This window comes from Arvicanthis niloticus, chromosome 11, assembly GCF_011762505.2.
Source record: "Arvicanthis niloticus isolate mArvNil1 chromosome 11, mArvNil1.pat.X, whole genome shotgun sequence".
NCBI classification, from domain to species: domain Eukaryota; kingdom Metazoa; phylum Chordata; class Mammalia; order Rodentia; family Muridae; genus Arvicanthis; species Arvicanthis niloticus.
In genome coordinates, this window is record NC_047668.1 from 27,786,901 (window position 1) to 27,802,948 (window position 16,048).

Below are 16,048 nucleotides of genomic sequence, written 5' to 3' on the forward strand. Positions count from 1 at the left end.
AATAAACAGGATTGAGTCACACTCTGTCTGGTCTCCATTCCTCGAGTCCATCTTCACTCTCTCTCTTGCTGAACCCCGACCCGTGAACTGGAGCAGCTTGGGGCAGTGCAGGTTGTAACAGTTTAGCCCCCACGGCTTTTGGCAGTGTGGGTTCCAACATTGACAGAGCAGTCTGGAACATTTTGGGCCCCAAATGTGGGGCATTGTGGTTCTCAACATTTTTGGCATCCAACGTGGGGCAGCAAGAGAGACCCAGTGAGGGATGTTATTGGAAGAAGGATCTGCTGAAAATTCAGAAGTAAAACAAAGGTGATCGCTGAGGGAATCTGCCACATCAAGAAAGGTAAGTCATGTTAATGAAAATGGGGCAAGAAATAAGTCAGCCTGAATTCAACTCTCTGTTTTTGTTTTGTTGTTTGCTGCTCACATGTGTTAATTGTCTGCTTTTGTGTCATTGTTTGAATGCTATCTTTCATGTTCAAAATAAAAAGAAATGTAAATTAGACTCTAAAATACAACCAAAGGTTGATGACAATTTGTCAGAGCCAGATTGTGCCAACTTAGAGGAAGAGGCAGCCGAACATTACAACCCTGAATGGCCCTCTTCTGGAAAACCCCCTCCCTATGCGCCTCTGCCTCCAAGTGCTCCTGCAATGGAGGCAGAGGTTATAGATCCCATAAGTGAGTTACAGGAAAAAATATCTGTTCTTAAACAGAGTTAGAAAAAGAGTATCAGGACTTAATTAATCAGCTACAAAAATCAAAGACAGGGAAGATGTCTCAAGAGGTAAGCTGCGAAAATCCCCTGGCTCCTTGTGTTCCTCAACCATGAGTCCAAAGGCAGTCCCTATCACCTAGCTTAAGATTAGCCACAGATCATCCAGAGAAGGGAAATGCTGAGGCTTTCCCTGTATCTGAGACCAGAGATGCTCAAGGGGTTGTTTGGAGATATCACACAGGGTTTAATTTTCAAATTATTAAGAAATTAAAAAATGCAGTATCACAATATGGTGCCACTGCTCTCTTTACTCTTGCAATTTTAGAGTTTGACACAGAGGAGTGGCTGACTCCTAGTGATTGGAATATGTTAGTGAGAGCAGTTCTTAGTGGTGGTGACTATCTTATTTGGAAATCAGAGTATCATGAGAATTGTAAAGAGACAGCTAGGAGAAACATTCAGGCAGTTAATCATTGGTCCTTTGATGCCTTAGTAGGAGAAGGGCAATTTGCTTCTAGTGATAACCAGATGCAATATGACCCAGGCTTATTTGCTCAAATTCAAAATGCAGTCATGAAGGCTTGGTATAAACTACCAGCAAAAGGGGACCCTAGTGCATCCTTAACAGCAGTCAGACAAGGACCTGATGAATGATTTTCCGATTTTGTTCATTGACTAATGACAACAGTAGGGAGGATTTTTGGTAATGCAGAGGCAGGTATAGATTATGTGAAACAACTTGCATATAAAAATGCCAATCTTGCCTGCCAAGAGGCCGTTAGACCCTACAAGAAAAAGACAGACCTTACAAGGTATATCAGACTCTGTTCTGATATAGGTCCCTCCTACCAACAGGGCTTAGCTATGGCGGCTGCCATGCAAGGACAATCAGTAAGAGATTTTTTTTTGGCTAGTACAAACCCAAAGGCCTGTTTCAAGTGTGGCAAGTCTAGACATTTTGCAAGAGATTGAAAGGCAGAAAATGAGTTAACCCAGAGACAGCCCAGAAAACAGCCTGGGCTCTGCCTGCTTTGCAAACTTGGAAGGCATTGGGTTAGTGAATGTAGGTCCAAAAGAGATGCACAAGGAAACATCCTTTCCCATAATCAGGGAAACAGGAACAGGGGCCAGCTCCAGGCCCCGAACCAACACAAGCCAACACAGGCTTATGGAGCAGTAAGTTTTATACCAACAAACAACAATCCCTGTCTGAACTTAGTCGAGCAACACCAGGAAGCACAAGACTAGACCTCAGTTCTGCCACCCACATAGTATTAACCCCAGAAATGGGACCTCAGGCTTTACCCACTGGAGTGTTTGGACCACTCTATTCAAATGTGCTTGGTCTGATAGTGGGAAGAAGCAGTACTACTATGCAGGGACTACAAATTTTTCCTGGAGTAATAGACAATGATTATCAAGGTGAGATTAAGGTAATGGCACAGGCAATTCAGAATATAGTCACTATTCCTACAGGAAGGAGGATAGCTCAACTATTGTTACTTCCATTGTACCCTACTAATCACAAATATAAGAGTCCTAAAAGAGGGGATCAAGGCTTTATTTCCTCTGATGCATACTGGGTACAGCCTATAGTTAAACAAAAACCTACGATGACACTATGGCTGGATGGAAAGGCATTCCAAGGCTTGGTTGACACAGGAGCTAAAGTGACTATCCTAAAACAAAGCAATTGGCCTGCCACCTGGCCTCTGACCCCAACCTTAACCAATCTAAGGAGTATTGGCCAAAGTCAAATTCCACAACAAAGCTCTAAGGTGCTGACATGGAAAGATAAAGAAGGCAATACAGGGAATATACAACGCTATGTCATCCCAGGCCTACCTATTAATCTCTGGGGCAGAGATCTGTTATCCCAGTTGGGATTGATCATGTGCAGCCCTAATGAAGTAATCATTGCTCAAATGGTAAACTCTGAACTTTCCCCAGGGAAAGGATTAGGTAAAAGTGAAGAAGGGATTACTCATCCTGTTGAGGTCCATGGTAATGGATATTACTCATTATAATGAATTTGGCAATCAAAAATATATACATGTATGTGTAGATACATATAGTGATTTCATTTATGCAACATTACAATCTGGAGAAACAAACAAGCATGTGATCACTCATATGCTTGCTACAATTGCTGTATTGAGTGTGTCTAAACAGATAAAGACTGACAATGGCACAGGTTATACAAGCTCCAGTTTCCGACAATTCTGTGAAAAATTGGGAATACTACATAAAATGGGTATTCCATATAATCCACAGGGCCAAGGTATGGTAGAAAGGGCACACCGAACCATTAAATGTCAACTTAAAAAAATTAAAAAGGGGGAATGGTACCCTACCAAGGGATCCCCCAGAAATATCCTTCATCACACACTCTTTATTTTAAATTTTTTAACTTTGGATTCTGAAGGAAAATCCACTGCAGATAGATTCTGGCATCCTGATACCAAAAAGAATTTTGCAACAGTCCTCTGGAAAGACCCATTAACTGGAACCTGGAATGGGCCAGATTCAGTGCTTCTCTGGGGAAGAGGTTCTGTCTGCATATATTCCCAAACTGCAGATGCTGCACATCTTGTTCTAGATACCCAGGATCTTCCCTTGGGTGTGTGAGACTTAAAGGTGTGATTTAGACTTAAGGGCGTGACTTAGAGATCAGATTTAGAGATAAGACCTAAGGGTGTGACTTAAGGGCAGGATTTAAGGGCGTGGCTTAGAAGTGAGACATATAAAAGGTAAGAGGTAGACAGAAGAGTTCAGTACAACTTGGAGTTAGTTATTAAACATTAGGCACTTAGCACTTGGAAGAAGTAACGTGGAACTTGGAGGCACTAGGGGCTAGGAACTAGGGACTAGAAACTCAAAGCTTGCTTTTGGCAGTGCGGGTTCCAACACTGACAGAGTGGCCCGTGACGTTTTGGCACCCAAACATGGGGCAGCTTGGGCCACAACACAAAGAGTATATTATATGTGGCAGTTTGAATGAGTGAGGATGACCCCCTAAAGGCTCATTTGTTTGAATACTTGGTCCCTAGTTGGTGAAACTGATTGAGAAGGATTAGGAATGTTGGTCTTGTTGGAGGAGGTGTCACTGGAGCTGGGTATTGAGATTGTAAAAGTCCATGCCAGTCTCAATGTCACTCTCTCAGCCTCAGCCAATGCCCTAGCTTCATGTCTGCCTGCTTGCAATCACACTTTGTGCCATGATCATCATGAGTTAACTCTGAAACTATAGCCAAAGCCCCATTTAAATGCTTAAATGCCTGCTTTCTTTTATTCATTGCCTTGTCATGGTGCCAATTCACAGCACTAGAACAGTAATTAAGATGGAGTTCATGGACATCTTTTTGAGAAGCAAGTTTAGCTTGCACTCTATGTTCCCTAGTTTAGCTATGGTGTCCTCTGAGACCTGTCTTTTTGGGGAAACAGCATCTCATGCTAGTGACAGAAGCAGACTTTGGTACCTATCTGTCCTAGTTAGATTGTTATTGCCATGATAAAACACTATTACCAAGGCAAGTTTTTTTTTTTAATCACTCAATTTGGCTTCCAGTTTCAGAGGGTTAAATTCTTGATGACTGAGCTAACAGCTAAAAGCTCACATTTTTAATCCAAAGCAAGAAGCAGAGAGAGGGGGTGTGTGGGGAGAGAGAGAAGAAACTCTGGAAATGGTAGCAATCTTTAGAAACTTCAAAGCCTTCACCCAGCATCACATCTCCTCCAATAAGAGCAATGGACCTATCCATGTATGCTTTTTGGTTGGTGGTTTAGTTCCTGGGAGCTCTGGGGGGGTGGGGGTGGGGAGGTCTGGTTCATTGATATTGTTGCTCTTCCCATGAGGTTGCAATCATTTCAGCTCCTTCAGTCTTTCCCCTAACTCCTCCACTGGGGTCTCTGGACTCAGTCTGATGATCAGCAGTGAGTATCTATCTGTATCTGTCTTAGTCAGATGCTGGTAGAGCCTCTCAGAGAACAGCCATACTAGGCGGTCTGCGATCACCTCTTGGCATCAGCAATAGTGTTGGGTTTGGTGTCTGTAGATAGGATGGATCCCAAGGTGCGCAGTCTCTCTGAATGGCCTTTCCTTCAGTCTCTGCTCCATTTTTTTGGTCCCTGCATTTCCTTTAGACAGGAACATTTCTGGGTTAAAAATTTTGAGATTCCTGTGTGACCCCATCCCTCAATTGGGGTCCACATCTATCCACTGGAGGTGTTCTTTTCAGGTTCTATCTCACCTCTGTTGGGTATTTTGGCTAATGTCATTCCTGTTGAGTCCTGGGACCTTCTTGCTTCCCTGGAGTCTGGGACTTTCTAGTGGTTCATCCTCTTCCCCACCCCTGACCCCACTGCTACATATTTCTATGCATTCACCTGACCATCTGGACTTCCTCCTGCCACTTCCCATACCTGATGCTGCTTCCCTTTTTTTCCATTCTCCTCCTCTTCCTCTCCCAGGTCCCTCCCTCTCTCTACTCCCCCTGTTTATTTTGTTCCCCATTCTAAGTAGGATTGAAGCATCTGCACTTTGGTCTTCCTTCTTGTTAAACTTCATATGGTCTGTGAGATGCATTTTGGGTATTCTGAGCTTTTGGCTAATTTCCACTTATTAGTGAGTACATACTGTGTGTGTCCTTTTGGGTCTGGGCTACCTCACTTAGGATGATATTTTCTAGGGAGAAGATCATGTACTCCAGCCTCCGCCCCCACCAGACCATACCCAGAGACAGCCTGACCCTCCCAGGAGTTCTGACACCACCAGACTCACAGTTGAGTCCTCCTTATATATACAATTTAACACAGGGGTTAGTAGTAACAGAAACACGTTGACAAGTTGAGTCAACCCTTTAAAAAGTGATTGTTCACAATTCTTATTCTGGGGGTATATGAGGATGCTCATTTGCTCATGTCTTTATCCATAGTGGGCAACTACGACGTGTAGACAGATGAATGTGGAAGACTGATGAATTTGATGGGTTCTTTGATATGGAAGAATTATTTTTAGATAGCTCTATGGTGATTTGTCTTCTAGATTTCCTCTGCAAGTTTTCTAGCTGCCTGTTTATCTCTTTTGGCCACCTTTTGTGCTGCTCATTCCTTTCCTATTGGTTCACTGCATATTCTTAGCAGCAGTCAGACTGCAGAAAGACCCTGTTTGCCAGTGCTGTTCTTTGCTTTAATATGTCATCTAGTTAAGCACTTACCATGAATCCATATGCTTTATTTAGCCACTCTACTAATCTTTTTAATTTTTAGACTATATTTCATTTTATATTTACATAGTTTATGTATATGAGTGGTTATTCTGAACATATGTCCGTGCATCACAAGCATGCATGATGCCCTCAGAAGCCAGAAGAGGGCATCAGCACCCCTGGAACTAAAGTTATGAGTGGTTTTAAGGGTCTAAACCCAAGTGCTCTGCAAGAACCGCAGGCACTCTTAACCACTGAGCCATCTATCTAGGGCCCTGTATTTTCTATAATCTTAAAAACATAAATTTATAGTCTGATGATTTAAAAGTATCACAAACTTGCCTTATTATTTTTTTATTAAAATAGCTAATACATTCATAATAGTCTATGGCATAAATAAAGATTCAGTTTCTCTATCTGAACATTTTAATAAAAGAATAAACAAGGAAACAAGCTTTTTAAAGTGTTCATTATTGCTCCAAGGATTTGTCAAAACTAGTGTGTGTGTGTGTGTGTGTTCATGATCATAAAACAATGACAAGAAAAAAAGAAAAAAATGTAGGATTTCACTATTTTACTGTACTATATAAATAACCTCAAATTTCCATTCTAATTTATTCTTTGTTGTTGAATTATTAGAAAGTATAGCTTTGAATTGCCAATTGCCACATCAGTCTGTTCTGACTCACCATTCACACCTCCCAGTGTGATTGCTGGTGTTTTCATGTGAGCTTTGTTGGCTTGATGTGTAATCCTTGCTAAACCTCTACTTATAAATTTGAGTATTTTTCTGAAGTCTTGCTATTACTCATGTGTCTTTTCGATATTCCAGTTGCAGCTGTCAGTGTCCTTAATTGAGTTATCTTTGAAGGTTCTCCTTCTGTCTTTACAGTTCAGAAATTGATAAAAGTATGATTAAGATTATGATTTGCTTCAATTTGCTAATTCTTTGTTTATGAACATCTAATCTTCTGCATAATACATCTAATTTGCTTCTAATTTCAGTTGTTATAGTTTTTTAATTTAGAGATATTTACAAATGGATCACTTTAAAGATTTCTTATCATTGTGTCCGATAATTATTTATCTTTTGTAATGCTTCCTATGACTTACTTTGAACAACAAAAATAAAAAGACATTTTTGTTATGAACTTGATAATGTAACTGTCTGCTCATTTCCTGAGTGTAAGTATGATATAAATGTTTTCTACTGTGTTCAAGTGGCCTGGGTTCTCTAGCAAGAATCTCTTGTGTAGTGTGCAGAAGCATCACATGTCAATAAAAATGATAACCTCTTACCAACATGCAGAAAATAGAAGGTGGGACTTCTGGTAGAGAGATAGGAACTCCGGGAGATAGGTGCAGAGGAGATTCACCCTGGACTCTGAGGGAGTCAAATTCTTAAAACTGAGAAGAGGTAGACTTAAAAGAGTTTAAATGGGTTAAATAAGTTATTAGCTAGTTGGGGAAGAAGCTTAGCATAAGGCCATAAGCATAGGAATTACTAGGCAGTGGCCCCACCAGCTCAGAGAAGAGAATGGGGGTTGGGGAAAAGATTGTGGGAAGAGGTGACTGGGAGGTGGGCAGTGAGTGAGATGTAAAGGGAGTAAAAAGACTACTATTACTACTGCTACTGCTACTGCTACTGCTGCTGCTGCTGCTACTGATGATGATGATGATGATGATGATGATGATGATGACAATCCTCTGAGTTATTATTTGGAAGCTGAAGTGTGAGCAGAAAAGGTTGAATTTACAGGGTCCCTTGTTTTTGCCTTTACAAACAGAACAAAAGACTGTGATGCCATGTGGTGGATGATCGGCTGTGAGTAGAAACCTATTGGGCATTGCTACACTACTCTAAATTTTCACTGGCATATTTGTTTGGTTATTTGCCTTTTGTCATTGTTATTAGTACAGGGTATATCACTCTGGTCTGAGGCTCACATGGTAAAGCAGATTTGCTCAGATGGGATTCTCCTCCTAGGCCTCTTCTGCTGAGATCACTGGTGAGTAACAGGCCTGCATGCTTAAATAACTTTGTTTCTTCTCTCCTTCATCCTCCTCCTCTTCCTCCTCTTCCTCCTCCTCTTTTGTCTTTCACTATGGGGAATATTTGAACATTAGGACCCTGGAATATAAGCCTTCCTAGAAAACACTACTGCTGAGCTACATCACTAGCCTATGAATTAATTTGTTTTATTGTGAATGATACTGGGATTGAGCATTTTACTTAGGCGCACTGAGTAGTGTCTTGCAGTTACAACCTCATGAAAAGGTTGCTTCATTGTGTAATTCCAGTATGGTTTCAAATGAGATGGAGATATTTAGTGTGCTTGCACTCTCTCTGTCTCTGTCTCTCTCTCTCTTTCTCTGTTGTCTCTCTGTCTCTCTCTCTGTGTGTCTCTCTGACTGTTTACTGTCTCTCTGGCCTCTGTTTCTGTCTTTCTTGTCCCTCTCTCTCTTTCTCCGCCACTATCCCACCTACCCCTCCCTTCCTCCAATATCGCCTTTTCTAGATACCTACCAAAGATAAGGGTTACTGGAGTACTATATACTTTTATATGATTAGATGTTCTTATGTTGACCTATGTGTATTGTATCCTGCACTAAGTCAATCAGATACACAGTTAACAATTTCCCCTTTGTATTATATCCATGTTTTTTGTTGCCATGGAGAAAAGTCTATTTGTGGGTTTTTTTTTTTTTTTTTTTTTGTTTTTTTTTTTTTTTTGAGGTGATTAAGATTCCTTTCCTGAAGATCAGGATTAAGTAACATTTACCTAGTACTCTTCTTTTTCTTCTTGTGTGATGTACAATTGAAGGGTAATTTACCTTTCTTTGAGAAAATGAGAGTATGTGAGTTTTCGGACTCTTTCCCTCATTGTGTTGTCCAATCACGTGAATTACAACATGCTGTCTATCTTCCAACTCTCATTTTCCACACCATTATTTCTATGAAACTTTTTATGAGCCAACTTGGCCTATTATGAACCTCTGTGTAAAGAAACTTTCAGTAACTTTCTCCTACCAGATCTATTTCTTCCTGGTACTGCCTCAGGGGAACTCCCCAAAAGACAGTTCAACAGACCTTGTGACCTCTTCTCTTATCATATAAATGGATCATCCAACAGGGGAATAAGACAAACTAAGGCAATCAGATTCTATTTCTAAGCATAAGAAAGGTTAGCTGTAGAAATAGACTGGAAATTTAAGAGAATTAACATATTCATAAATATATGATGTGGTTTTAAATAAATTAATGTCTTTTAGGTTTTCTCATTGCATTCTGACTAGTTTTCTAAACTGTTGTTTATTTTAATTTTATTTTATGCATGAGTGTTTTGCTTGCATGTATGTCTGTGTTCCATTTGAGTGCCTGGACCATACAGAGGCCAGAAGAAGATATTATATCCCATGGAACTGGAATTATAGAACCTTGGTCCTTTAGCAAAAATTTAAGTTCTCTTAACTGTTGAGCAATCTAGTCAGAATCTACTTTCTTAATTGTTTTTAAAAATTAAACAAAAGTCTAATAATTAGGCATGTCATCTAAAAGTAAGACCTTGAATTTGATTCTAACAGTTTCATATACTAGTTTAGACATTAAAGAAATGTGACAGTTGAGATTCAACTTGACATAGTAGTCCAGATTGGGCTCAAATTTATGACAGTCCTGATATTTCAGGCATATATATATATATATATATATATATATATATATATATATATATATATATATAATGTCTTGTGTTTAATAAAAGAAATAGTCCTGAGTTTATGGTTCAAAAATGTATGTAATCTTTTGTTAGTATATAAATTTTTTTTGAGGGGAAAATTTATTGGGTAACAGTCTTACTCTGTAGCTCAGACATGTAAAACAGTCTCATCTTAATTTCATAAGAATTGTGTTGCCTCTGTTTTCTATGTATTAGAATTTTAGGCATGAGACATCACACCTGTTCTTTGTGTTTACTCTTATTAATCAGTAAATAATAAAATTTAATTATCCAAGTCTACATTTGGATGTGGATACTTTTGCTATTCAAAATTTCCTCACCAGAAGCAAAATATCACACATATTTAAGTACACTAAATAAAATATCTGCAATATGCATTTCACATGAGTCCCACAAATTCAATGTTCTGTTCTTGAAACTCCTGGCATTTGTGTGGTGACAGTAGACAATACGAGTGATATTGACAGTGCTGCTCTGTTATGCCTGGACCACACCTTGTATATGCTGTGACTGTGCCACAGGTCTATGTAGGATCTATGTATGTGTTATATGTGACTGTAGACTGATTATGTGCAAATTGCATGTGACCTCGCTCACACTGACAGATAGAACTATTTTCCTCAGATCCAGGGCAGACAGAAGAGTTGGTATTGATGTACTCTGCCGCTGAAATATGATGCAGAACGTTAACTGATACGTAGAGATACATACTGAAACTAAAAATTTCATGAGCAAGTGAAAATAGGCCATGAGATGTCAAGAGATCAACACCAGGTCATTTACTGTCAATAGCTTAAACTGGGTTTGGTAGTCATGCTCTCAAAATTCACTTCACTGTTCTTCCATATCTTAACATAAGACATAATTTATCAGAAAACCAGGTTAGCATCTTTTTCTGTTTTAACATCAGCTGAGGTGAAGAAACAGTGGCTAAGTCTTGTAGCTTCCATTATAAATGATGCTATAAGTGTTCGCTGCAGTATAGACTTCAGGCACTTGCTCTGTCACCAAATTCAATTAATCTCCTTAAAGGCTTCACAGACAAGCTTTCAACCATCCATGACAGATTTGGATTCTAATGGAACTAAGAAGTCCAGGATAACTGTCATGAAAGGTAAACATCACCAAACAAATAATGCCATACAGAATCTTCCAGCCCTTCATATTTTTATTCCTCAGTATTTGCAATGGCAGGGAGTTGGGAAAGAAAGAAGAAAAGAAAAAAAAAAACAAAGAAAAATATACATTTGTTTTACAAAGTTAAAAATAAGAATAACTAGACTTTGTTAAATTTCTACTTACACAACTTCAAGTTTTATTCTCTTGCAAAGTATACACAATCAAAGCTTTGTCTCCAATTGTCCCCTGGATTGTCAATTGTTACCAGAAACTAGAAATAATACCTGAAGCCCCTGTTCATATTGTTCCAATAATTTGAGTAAGATTTTCACCCTTTGAATAAACACAGGGTTTCTACTAAGCAAAACTCTTCAGGTTTGCAGTGATAGTTTTATGATGTGAATTGAAAAGGAAGACTTGGAGGATCTTAGGACTCAATTCTAAGGCACTTTGTCACACAGGAGCCATGGTGTGCCATTTAAATGTGTAAGTGGCATGATAAAACTCCCACTTACCTAAGAATAGAGCTACTGCTGGACTCTGTTATCTCACAGCCCTGAGGTACAATATGATAATGACACCACTTATCGCCAGTGCATAAATAAGAAGAAAAAAAAGAAAAGCTTCAAGCATTTTAACTAGAAAGAAAATCAAATTAAAATATTAATTTACTGATTAATATAACATTAGCTGACCTATTTTCTCTAGCTTGTTAAACAACAAAGACTGTGAAACTAAATAACTCCCTGAAAGATAAATGTTTTAGGAATTCCCATGGAGATGTTTAGCTCCTTTTTAAACACCATTAAAGAAGTGCCTCACATGTACTAGGCAATTTTATTCTTTTTATGGTAAAATATCATATTTACATTTATTACTAGAGCCTAAAGGATTGGAATTTGAGTGTTTCCCTTATTCTAGGACTAAGACAAACAGATGTTGTCCTTGTCCTCAGGGATTCATAGTAGAATTAATGACAAGTCAAATTCTTTGAAAGATAATCAGGTAACACTTGGCAAATTATAATTATTAAAACTTCATAAATTGTGATAATATTGACTTTTAGAATAGAAGCCTACAAACTTCTGTTCATATGTGCATAGCCCCCAGGATCTGTAAATTCAAGCAGGCTTGCAAAGACATGCATTTTAAAAGAAAAGATACCTGTTTCAGTTTCAGTTTCTCTCATGACTTTTTGAAGTTTCAGTACCATGTGTTTCTAAAGTTTGTTTCTTTTTTTTTCTTTTTTCTTTTCTTTCTTTCTTTCTTTCTTTCTTTTTTTTTTTTTTTTTTTTTGATTCTCTACAGGTTGGTTGCTGTGATTTTGAGGTTATTCCTCCTCATCTCAAAGGCTTTGTTGTTTTATTTCAGTGTAGGCAAAAATCCTGGAAACCATCTGAGGAACAGGGTCTCATGTAAGCTCCTTAAGCACAGAACTGTTCTTCATTCATCTCCCACCTCATATTTAAAACCCTTAATACAGTTTCTGGCTATTATGAAAAAAAACTGTCAGCTATACCACTCCTGGGCATATATCTAAAGGACACTCTATCCTTTTACAAGGAAATAATCTAGATATCTATCTACCAAAGAATGGATAAAGAAAACATGGAACATTTACAGAATGGAGTTTCACTCAGTCATTATAAACAATTTCATCATAAAATTTGCAGGTAGATGGATGGAACTAGAAAAGATCATTTTGAAGGAGGTAGCCCAGATACAGAAATAAGTGAATATTACTCAAAAGATACAGGATAACCATGCTACAATGAACAGAACCAAAAAATTAACAAGGAGGGCCCAAGAAGAGCATATTTGAATCTCACAAAGAAGGGGGAATACATTAGACATCAGGGGTGGGTGGAAGGAGAATGATGGGGTAATGGGTAGAGATGAGAACAGGAGAGATAAGGTATGGAGTGAGAGTACCAGGAGAGAGAACTGGATTGGGAAGGGGTATCTCTGCGATGGTCTAGAAACCTAGGACAATGAGAACTCCCAGGAAGTTGAGGATTGCTCTCACTAGTGATTAGAATACCAACCCAACCACAAAACCTTTTACCTACAATTTATCTTGCCTAGCAGATGTGCAAGGATGGGGAAAAAAGAATTTGAGGGAAGAGTCAACCAATGATTGGCTTAGCTTGAGAATCATGCTATGGGAGTTCACCTCTGATAATATGATAATATCCTGCTATACTTGCAGACAAGAGCCTAGCACAAATGCTGTCAGAGGGGGCTTTCACCAACCATTTGAAAACAATGCATGATCCAGAGCCAAACATTGAGTGCAGTCTTAAATCTTGTAAAAGAGGAGAAAAAAGGATTGAGGGAACCAGAAAGGTCAAGAACACCACAAGAAAAACTGCTGAGTCAACTAACCACAGCGCATAGGGGCTCATAGAAACTGAACTGCCAAGCAGAAAGTATCAGTGGACTCAGGCCCTCTAAACATATGTAGCACTTGTGCAGCTGGGTATTCATATGCAACTCCTAAAACAATACAGTGGTTGCCTTTGACTACATTGCCTGCCTTTGGATTCCTTTCCCCTAACTGGGGTGCCAAGTCTGGACTCAGTAGAAGAGCATTTGCCTAGTTTTGCTATGGCTTGATATGCTTGGGCTGCTTGATGTCCATGGAAGGGGAGGAGGAGTGGATGGGAGGTGGGACAGGAGGTGAGAGGGATGGACTGGAAGGAGAAGAAAGAGGGAAGACTACAATCAGGAAGAAAATTGAATAAATAATAAAAATGAAGAAGAAAGAAGAAGAAGTAGGAGGAGGAGGAGGAGGAAGAGGAGGAGGAGGAGGAGGAGAAGGAGAAGGGAAAAGAGGAGAAGGAGGAGAAGGAGAAGAACCTCAATCCTCAATGCATGTATACTGCCATAGTGCTATTCTGGCAAGTCTTTAATATTTAATCCTCAATGAGAAAAAAATCACAATATTTAATTTATTGGCTGACCTAGTATAAATGTTCCCACCATGCCTAACCAACTTGTTGAGATAACCACACTGAAAGTGAATTTAGGACAAGTTGTACTCAATTGTTTCTTGTGAACAGGTACACACAGGAGATTCCCCTTTCACCTAGGTCTCTTCTGAAGATGTTGTACAACTAATCACTTTAAGAAATGTGTTGAAATCTCAATTCAGTATTCCTCAGCATAAAGAAGACAAAAAGCTTTCACTGTATAATAAAAGGGTTAAAATTTCAAAGCTCAGTATCTGCAAACAGTGCCAGAAATCCACTGGGCATAATAGCATCAATCTGGGCAAACATTATGATGTTCATGTTGATTTCTGTGCCTCCAATGACAACATTTTCTTTTAACTAGGATATTCATGTCTTCTGCCAGATTGCATGAGACAATTACAGGGTAGCTTACAAGTGCTGAGGTAGAGTAAAATCAAATGTTAAATCTGACCAATGTCCTGTGAGCTGAAATTTATGGAAATACATATGATCATATAGATATGCAAGAAAAGATTTTCTATAGTGTCTGCATCTAGGAATATTGCTTTATTGATCAAACCTATGAAATACCATGAAACTGTTGTAAGAATACAAAGTTATTACTGTGAAATTTCAAATTATAAATTATTCCAGTAAAATTTACATCTTGAAGCATTTATTTGAGTACTGACGCACTGAACTATTTCATTTGTAATTTTTTTCCCACTGAATTTTAATAGATGAACTTTTGTAAAATTCGACAATGTGGAAAAGAAAATTAGGACATTCAAATGTAGGTTATAGTATAGAGTCAAAATAGAAACTTTGGCAGTCAACCTTTTAATCACGTACTCTTTGAACTTGTATGTACATGATTATACATTGCTAAAGGTTCCCTGTTTGTTTGTTTGTTGTTGATTACAGTTGTTTCATGTAGCCTAGGCTATCTTTGAGTAACGATCTTCTAACCGCAGCCTCCCTAGAGCTGGACTTCAGTCACTCACCACTATGCCCTTAATTAGTAAATTGAATTTAAATTTCTAACTTTAACTTGCAGAGTTGTATTTGTAGTGTTAATAATCAAACATTATAGATTTTTTTTAGGTACAAGACATGGTTAATAAAATTCCTGGATACCTCAATAAAAATGGCAGAGAGAATTCAATTGTTGCCACAAATCTGAGCTTGCTTCCAGCACTAAGCCAATGGATCGTCCAACTGCAGAGTTGGGGAAAGCACCAACACTTTTTTTTTATTTCATTCTTCTTCCTTCCAAAAAGACATATATGTTATATAAGTTAACATTGTTATATGTGTTAAAATAATTTGTAAAGAAAGAAAATATTAAATAGACATAGAAATATTTAAAATAACAATAGTTATTATTAAAATTTAAATTAATAAAATTATGAATAACTAAGATTAAAATAAGTTTGAAAAGAGATTTAAAGTTTGAGGTTTAATTTTTTTGTATCACTTCTTACTATATAATAAGAAAGTAAATGTTGATTAAATTTTCAATAAATACTATACTTCTCAGGATGTTTCTAAAGACATTAACATACTCTAGTGTTTCTTTAATAAAGTATTAAACATGAAGGTCTTGATAAACTAATACAGATACTTAATGAACAAAAATGATTGTGCTCATATTAATTTCTAAATGCTACTCAATTCAAACTAACAAAAAAGGTTAATCAAGTAATGCTAGTTAATGATACTGTGAAAATTCTTCATGTATCTCTTATGACCAGAAGTAATTACCACACAACTGATTCTATTAAAATAATGAAATTTGAAACATATTAACTATGTCATATTGGAATTTCATCTAGTTTGCCTAGTATTGTATATTATTATAATGAAAACCAGTCATCTTACATGACACTGTAACAAAAACCATGAAAGGCACAATAGTAATACATGGAGGTTTTAAAAATAAACATTGATCTATTTTTAAATCTTTGATATGTTCATGGAAAGTAAATTCTTTATTTTGTTTCGTGGCTGTCAATATCCTTCTCACTCACACTCAAAAACTACTTGAGCTCTGTCCTAGGCTTAGGAAAAAACCTTGTGGTATTCTAGTAGGGCCATGCCCTTTACCCACTAGAGATAGTGAAAAGAGAAATGGTGCCAAAAATGTGCCAAATACAGGTCGGATGTTTACTTGAGTTGCTTTCAAAGCAGATGACGATTACCCTCCTTTAGAGTCCTCTTCACTGAGCCCTCATATTCTCTGTAAGGTTAATGTTATTTAGCTAAAACTCTGCCTTGCTCCATTAAAATCACATCCCATACATTATACTA

General features: G+C 38.0%; 1 long non-coding RNA gene across 3 annotated transcripts; it reads left to right on the plus strand.

Annotated features, from left to right (window-relative positions):
- The first annotated feature begins 7,287 nt into the window (after positions 1-7,287).
- Positions 7,288-15,660, plus strand: LOC143443857 (uncharacterized). Of its 3 annotated transcripts, none has more exons than XR_013113174.1 (4): positions 7,288-7,342; positions 7,713-7,750; positions 7,841-7,934; positions 12,093-15,660. It is a non-coding gene; the product is annotated as an uncharacterized LOC143443857 (long non-coding RNA). The 3 variants fall into 3 exon arrangements; XR_013113173.1 differs by lacking the exon at positions 7,288-7,342 and adding an exon at positions 10,698-10,779 and having other exon boundaries at positions 7,350-7,750; XR_013113172.1 differs by lacking the exon at positions 7,288-7,342 and having other exon boundaries at positions 7,350-7,750.
- Positions 15,661-16,048: the final 388 nt, after the last annotated feature.